We start from the raw sequence: 8,345 nt of genomic DNA on the forward strand, positions 1-8,345 counted from the left end.
TGCCAGCACACAGCAGGGAGACACATCCACAAGGTCTCTATTCTGTAGGGACACAGCAGGGAGACACATTCACAAGGTCTCTATTCTGCCAGCACACAGCAGGGAGACACATCCACAAGGTCTCTATTCTGTAGGGACACAGCAGGGAGACACATCCACAAGGTCTCTATTCTTTGGTTCCCTTTCACACCGACCAAAAAGTAATTCCCAGTAAATGTCCAAGATGTTTATAAGTATTAATTAGTCATAATTTTTCAGACAAGTGGACAGCCCTTTACTCACTCTGTTCGTGTGCCCAACAGACAGCAATGAGGTAAGTGGTGGTTTCCTGGCCTGACACGTCCCGTATCCTGCCTCTGTTGGGTCTTTTAACTGTCATTATAGTTGACGTTCCGTTCTTCCAAAAATCCAGAAGATCGTTACATTATTATCAAATTTGGAAAACATATTTGAGGTGCAATAGTGTCGATTTGTCAGGTTGTTTTTCGCTCGCTAGCTTTATTCAGTTCAAGGGATGCGAGCACCACATTACGTAGACATGCGCAAACGTGTACAGTTTACCCTAAGTAATACCCACAAAGCATGTTTAGGCACGACACATGCACAATATGCACAGCTGTCATCAAGGAAAACAGTGGCTATTTGAAGAATCTCAAATATATATATCTTTTTTTAAATTGGTTTATTAACACTTTTTTGGTTACTACATGATTCCATATGTGTTATTTCATAGTTTTGATGTCTTCACTATTATTCTACAATGTAGAAAATAGTAACAATAAAAGCCCTTGAATGAGTAGGTGTTCTAAAGCTTTTGTCTGGTACTGGAGGGTATGACAATGGGTACTGTGCTGTGGGAAGGCTTCAGCTGCTGTGTTGAATAGGCCCCCACCTCATGGGGCAAAACATTTTTGTGGCCCCCCCCCTCGACGTTTTTTATTTGGCTTTCTTTCCATAATACCTTTTCTATTTCCATTATCACAAGGTAGGCGTTTACTGCTGTGCAGTAGCCATGATCTCTGTCTGTCACGCTCTCACAATATATACATCCAAATCTCATCCAGAGACGTGTGTTCGTGGGCATTTAAAGAGTTACAAATAAAATTGAACAATATTTTAATTCAATGAGGCTTCCCTTAATTAAATGTTGATCCAAAAACTGTCACGGAGGAGGATGACCTTTGAAGAATTTTTTTTAAAGAAAAACAAAACAAAACCAAACAAAATGAGAAAACAAATCAAATCTCAGAGCCTCCAACCATCCCTCTGTCCCAGTGGTCCCTCATCATCATCTCAGCATCATCTGCGTGTCTGCGTGCCTGTATTTGAGTCCTGTTAACATGGCTAGTCCCTCGTACAGTCCAGGACACAGACCAGATACCTTACATGTCAGTGTTCATTACTTCTGTACTGTAGCACAGGAAAAACACCCAGGGCACATTCTTCCTCCGAAGAGGGCATTCCTCCATGATTCATAGTCATTGGATTGGTGTAAACCGTGTGTCACATTACCACCGATCGGCGCACAGTTTCTCTTCCCTGTAAGAGTGATTCACCTGTAACAAAGTCAACCAAGTTGTCATGCTAATATGAAGAAATCGTTTGTTTGGTATTAGCCCTGAGGCTAGTCAATAGACAACGGCAAAACTAGGCCTACAGTGTCCCAGGACAGAACTCGTTGAATCATTCACAGTGGGGACATCCCACACTAAGCCCTGTGTGCTGGTGATCTGCTCTGTTACCATGACGCTGAGCTAGGCGTGTCGCGGTAGCCGACACCTTCTCAGCCCTGAAACTAAACCCAGTGAAACTAGACTGGCGGTTCCCTCTCTTCTCCGTCTAAATCTCCCTCAGCCAGTTCGTCTGCTGATTGTACACAGGTACGGTACGTTACCTCCCTTTATTGTGTCAACAATCTGACAGATCTGTTTTTAATGGGTGTGTTTAGTGGGTGTGTTTAGTGGGTGTGTTTAGTGGGTGTGTTTAGTGGTTGTGTTTAGTGGGTGTGTTTAGTGGTTGTGTTTAGTGGGTGTGTTTAGTGGGTGTGTTTAGTGGTTGTGTTTAGTGGTGTTTAGTGGGTGTGTTTAGTGGTTGTGTTTAGTGGGTGTGTTTAGTGGGTGTGTTTAGTGGGTGTGTTTAGTGGTTGTGTTTAGTGGTGTTTAGTGGGTGTGTTTAGTGGGTGTGTTTAGTGGGTGTGTTTAGTGGGTGTGTTTAGTGGTTGTGTTTAGTGGGTGTGTTTAGTGGGTGTGTTTAGTGGTTGTGTTTAGTGGGTGTGTTTAGTGGTTGTGTTTAGTGGGTGTGTTTAGTGGTTGTGTTTAGTGGGTGTGTTTAGTGGGTGTGTTTAGTGGGTGTGTTTAGTGGTTGTGTTTAGTGGGTGTGTTTAGTGGTTGTGTTTAGTGGTTGTGTTTAGTAGGTGTGTTTAGTGGGTGTGTTTAGTGGGTGTGTTTAGTGGTTGTGTTTAGTGGTTGTGTTTAGTGGGTGTGTTTAGTGGTTGTGTTTAGTGGGTGTGTTTAGTGGGTGTGTTTAGTGGGTGTGTTTAGTCGTTGTGTTTAGTGGTTGTGTTTAGTGGGTGTGTTTAGTGGTTGTGTTTAGTGGTTGTGTTTAGTGGTTGTGTTTAGTGGATGTGCTTAGTGGTGTTTAGTGGGTGTGTTTAGTGGGTGTGTTTAGTAGTTGTGTTTAGTGGGTGTGTTTAGTGGGTGTGTTTAGTGGTTGTGTTTAGTGGGTGTGTTTAGTGGGTGTGTTTAGTGGTTGTGTTTAGTGGTTGTGTTTAGTGGATGTGCTTAGTGGTGTTTAGTAGGTGTGTTTAGTGGGTGTGTTTAGTGGGTGTGCTTAGTGGTGTTTAGTGGGTGTGTTTAGTGGATGTGCTCATTGGGTGTGTTTAGTGGTGTTTCGTGGGTGTGTTTAGTGGGTGTGTTTAGTGGGTGTGTTTAGTGGGTGTGTTTAGTGGGTGTGCTTAGTGGGTGTGTTTAGTGGGTGTGTTTAGTGGTTGTGTTTAGTGGGTGTGTTTAGTGAATGTGCTTAGTGGTTGTGCTTAGTGGTTGTGTTTAGTGGGTGTGTTTAGTGGTGTTTAGTAGGTGTGTTTAGTGGGTGTGTTTAGTGGTTGTGTTTAGTGGATGTGTTTAGTGGGTGTGTTTAGTGGGTGTGTTTAGTGGGTGTGTTTAGTGAATGTGTTTAGTGGTTGTGTTTAGTAGGTGTGTTTAGTGGGTGTGTTTAGTGGTTGTGTTTAGTGGGTGTGTTTATTGGGTGTGTTTAGTGGGGTTAAGGGTGTGTTTAGTGGGTGTGTTTAGTGGGTGTGTTTAGTGGGTATGTTTAGTGGTGTGTTTAGTGGTTGTGTTTAATGGGTGTGTTTAGTGGGTGTGTTTAGTGAATGTGCTTAGTGGTTGTGCTTAGTGGTTGTGTTTAGTGGGTGTGTTTAGTGGGTGTGTTTAGTGGTGTTTAGTGGGTGTGTTTAGTGGTTGTGTTTAATGGTTGTGTTTAGTGGGTGTGTTTAGTGGGTGTGCTTAGTGGTTGTGTTTAATGGTTGTGTTTAGTGGGTGTGTTTAGTGGGTGTGCCTAGTGGTTTTTATTGGGTGTGTTTAGTGGGTGTGTTTAGTGGTTGTGTTTAGTGGTTGTGTTTAGAGGGTGTGTTTAGTCGGTGTGTTTAGTGAATGTGCTTAGTGGTTGTGCTTAGTGGTTGTGTTTAGTGGGTGTGTTTAGTGGTGTTTAGTGGTTGTGCTTAGTGGTTGTGTTTAGTGGGTGTGTTTAGTAGGTGTGTTTAGTGGATGTGTTTAGTGGGTGTGTTTAGTGGGTGTGTTTAGTGGTTGTGTTTAATGGTTGTGTTTAGTGGGTGTGTTTAGTGGGTGTGTTTAGTGGTGTTTAGTGGGTGTGTTTAGTGGTTGTGTTTAGTGGTTGTGTTTAATGGTTGTGTTTAGTGGGTGTGTTTAGTGGGTGTGTTTAGTGGGTGTGTTTAGTGGGTGTGTTTAGTGGTGTTTAGTAGGTGTGTTTAGTGGGTGTGTTTAGTGGTTGTGTTTAATGGTTGTGTTTAGTGGGTGTGTTTAGTGGGTGTGTTTAGTGGTGTTTAGTGGGTGTGTTTAGTGGTTGTGTTTAATGGTTGTGCTTAGTGGGTGTGTTTAGTGGGTGTGTTTAGTGGATGTGTTTAGTGGATGTGTTTAGTGGGTGTGTTTAGTGGGTGTGTTTAGTGGATGTGTTTAGTGGGTGTGTTTAGTGGGTGTGTTTAGTGGGTGTGTTTAGTGGGTGTGTTTAGTGGGTGTGTTTAGTGGGTGTGCTTAGTGGGTGTGTTTAGTGGGGTTAAGTGGGTGTGTTTAGTGGGTGTGCTTAGTGGTTGTGTTTAGTGGTTGTGTTTAGTGGTTGTGTTTAGTGGGTGTGTTTAGTGGTTGTGTTTAGTGGGTGTGCTTAGTGGGTGTGTTTAGTGGGGTTAAGTGGGTGTGTTTAGATGGTGTGTTTAGTGGGGTTAAGTGGGTGTGTTTAGTGGGTTAGTGGGTGTGTTTAGTGGTTGTGTTTAGTGGATGTGTTTAGTGGTGTGTTTAGTGGGTGTGTTTAGTGGGTGTGTTTAGTGGGTGTGCTTAGTGGTGTTTAGTGGGTTTAGTGGGTGTGTTTAGTGGGTGTGCTTAGTGGTTGTGTTTAGTGGTTGTGTTTAGTGGGTGTGTTTAGTGGTTGTGTTTAGTGGGGTTAAGTGGGTGTGTTTAGTGGGGTTAAGTGGGTGTGTTTAGTGGATGTGTTTAGTGGGTGTGTTTAGTGGTGTTTAGTGGTGTTTAGTGGATGTGCTTAGTGGTGTTTAGTGGATGTGTTTAGTGGGTGTGTTTAGTGGGTGTGTTTAGTGGTGCTTGTGTTTAGTGGATGTGTTTAGTGGATGTGTTTAGTGGGTGTGCTTAGTGGTGTTTAGTGGATGTGTTTAGTGGATGTGTTTAGTGGGTGTGCTTAGTGTGTGTTTAGTGGTGTTTAGTGGATGTGTTTAGTGGTGTTAGTGGATGTGTTTAGTGGGTGTGTTTAGTGGTGTTAGTGGATGTGTTTAGTGGGTGTGCTTAGTGGTGTTAGTGGATGTGTTTAGTGGGTGTGCTTAGTGGTGTTAGTGGATGTGTTTAGTGGGTGTGCTTAGTGGTTTAGTGGATGTGTTTAGTGGGTGTGTTTAGTGGTGTTAGTGGATGTGTTTAGTGGGTGTGCTTAGTGGTGTTAGTGGATGTGTTTAGTGGGTGTGCTTAGTGGTGTTAGTGGATGTGTTTAGTGGGTGTGTTTAGTGGGTGTGCTTAGTGGTGTTAGTGGATGTGTTTAGTGGGTGTGCTTAGTGGTGTTAGTGGATGTGTTTAGTGGGTGTGCTTAGTGGTGTTAGTGGATGTGTTTAGTGGATGTGTTTAGTGGTTGTGTTTAGTGGTGTTAGTGGATGTGTTTAGTGGTGTTAGTGGATGTGTTTAGTGGTGTTTAGTGGATGTGTTTAGTGGTGTTTAGTGGATGTGTTTAGTGGATGTGTTTAGTGAGTGTGTTTAGTGGATGTGTTTAGTGGGTGTGTTTAGTGGTTGTGTTTAGTGAGTGTGTTTAGTGGGTGTGTTTAGTGGGTGTGTTTAATGGTTGTGTTTAGTGGGTGTGTTTAATGGGTGTGTTTAGTGGTGTTTAGTGGTGTTTAGTGGTTGTGTTTAGTGGATGTGTTTAGTGGGTGTGTTTAGTGGGTGTGTTTAGTGGTGTGTTTAGTGGTGTTTAGTGGTGTGTTTAGTGGGTGTGTTTAGTGGATGTGTTTAGTGGTTGTGTTTAGTAGGTGTGTTTAGTGGGTGTGTTTAGTGGTTGTGTTTAGTGGATGTGTTTAGTGGTGTTTAGTGGGTGTGTTTAGTGGTGTTTAGTGGGTGTGTTTAGTGGTTGTGTTTAGTGGATGTGTTTAGTGGATGTGTTTAGTGGTTGTGTTTAGTAGGTGTGTTTAGTGGATGTGTTTAGTGGATGTGTTTAGTGGATGTGTTCAGTGGGTGCTACTAAGAGTGATAGAAAAACAGACTTTTCAGATGTTCTTGTTCCTCACTCTTCTCCTCCCATCTTTTCCTTCTCTTTTTCCACCCTTCGTTCTATCTCTTTCTGTCACTCTTTCAGCAGGGTTATTTAGCTTCCCCTGTTATTATTCTGTGTCCCATTTCCTCCTCTCCTATTGGTCAGCAGTTTATCACGTGACTTCAGTCTCACAGCCGGTGATATCATGGGTCTCCTTTTTCAAATCAAATCAAATTAAATAGTATTTGTCACGTGTGCTGAATACAACAGGTGTAGAGCTTACAGTGAAATGCTGAATACAACAGGTGTAGAGCTTACAGTGAAATGCTGAATACAACAGGTGTAGAGCTTACAGTGAAATGCTGAATACAACAGGTGTAGAGCTTACAGTGAAATGCTGAATACAACAGGTGTAGAGCTTACAGTGAAATGCTGACTTACGAACCCGTAACAAACAATGCTGTTTTATGAAAAAATAAGTGTTAAGTAAAAAATTATATAAGAAAAAAATAGAAAATAATAGTAACAAATAATTAAACAGCAGAGGTAAAATAACAATAGCGAGGCTTTATACAGGGTATTACAGTACAGAGTCAATGTGGAGGCTATATACAGGGTATTACGGTACAGAGTCAATGTGGAGGCTTTATACAGGGTATTACAGTACAGAGTCAATGTGGAGGCTATATACAGGGTGTTACGGTACAGAGTCAATGTGGAGGCTATATACAGGGTATTACAGTACAGAGTCAATGTGGAGGCTATATACAGGGTATTACGGTACAGAGTCAATGTGGAGGCTTTATACAGGGTATTACGGTACAGAGTCAATGTGGAGGCTTTATACAGGGTATTACGGTACAGAGTCAATGTGGAGGCTTTATACAGGGTATTACGGTACAGAGTCAATGTGGAGGCTTTATACAGGGTATTACGGTACAGAGTCCAGGTGGAGGCTTTATACAGGGTATTACGGTACAGAGTCAATGTGGAGGCTTTATACAGGGTATTACGGTACAGAGTCAATGTGGAGGCTATATACGGGGTATTACGGTACAGAGTCAATGTGGAGGCTTTATACAGGGTATTACGGTACAGAGTCCATGTGGAGGCTTTATACATGGTATTACGGTAAGGAGTCAATGTGCGGGGGCACCGGTTAGTCGAGGTAATTGAGGTAATATGTATATGTAGGTAAAGTTAAAGTGACTATGCATAGATAATAAACAAAGAGTAAAATAAACAGAGAGTAGCAGCAGCGTAAAAGAGGGGTCTGGGTTGCCCTTTGATTAGCTGTTCAGGAGTCTTATGGCTTGGGGGTAGAAGCTGTAATGAAGCCTTTTGGACCTAGACTTGGCGCTCCAATACCGCTTGCCGTGGGCCTTCCTCTGACACCGCCTGGTATAGAGGTCCTGGATGGCAGGCACCTTGGCCACAGTGATGTACTGGGCCATACGCACTACTCTCTGTAGAGTCTTGGGTCGGAGGCCGAGCAGTTGCCATACCAGGCACGGATGCAACCAGTCAGGATATTCTCGATGGTGCAGCTGTAGAACGTTTTGAGGATCTGAGGACCCATGCCAAATCTTTCCAGTCTCCTGAAAATAGGGAAATAGGCTTTGTTGTGCCCTCTTCATGACTGTCTTGGTGTGCTTGGACCATGTTAGTTTGTTGTTGATGTGGACACCAAGGAACTTGAAGCTCTCAACCTGCTTTACTACAGCCCCGTCGATGAGAATGGGGGCGTGGCTCTGTCCTCCTTTTCCTGTCGTCCACAATCATCTCCTTTGTCTTGATCACGTTGAGGGAGAGTTTGTTGTCCTGGCACCACACGACCAGGTTTTTGATCTCCTCCCTATAGGCTGTCTAATCATTATCGGTGATCAGGCCTACCACCGATGTGTCATTGGCAAACTTGATGCGGATGTTGGAGTTGTGCCTGGCCGTGCAGTCATGAGTGAACAGGGAGTACAGGAGGGGACTGAGCACGCACCCCTGTAGGGTCCCCGTGTTAATGATCAGCGTGGCGGATGTGTTGTTACTTATCCTTACCACCTGGGGGCGGCCCGTCAGGAAGTCCAGGAGCTGCAGAGGGAGGGGTTTAGTCCAAAAGGGTCCTTTGAGGGCACCATGGTTTTAAACGCTGAGCTGTAGTCAATGAACAGCATTCTCACATACCTTCTCTTTGTTAATTTTCCCGTCTTGTAACTGCCTGCTCCTCTGTTTGTTCCTTGTGTCTGCATTAATGTCGTTGTGTGTTCGTGTCCAGACACTGTCCTGTTCCCATGTTCAATCCCTGTACCTGCTTCTCGTCTACCAGCCTCGCCCCTTACAGTTACAAATAACGCAACAAAAAAACACACACATGAGAACAATTG

The sequence above is a fragment of the Oncorhynchus nerka genome, linkage group LG3 (genome assembly GCF_034236695.1).
Source record: "Oncorhynchus nerka isolate Pitt River linkage group LG3, Oner_Uvic_2.0, whole genome shotgun sequence".
NCBI lineage: Eukaryota > Metazoa > Chordata > Actinopteri > Salmoniformes > Salmonidae > Oncorhynchus > Oncorhynchus nerka.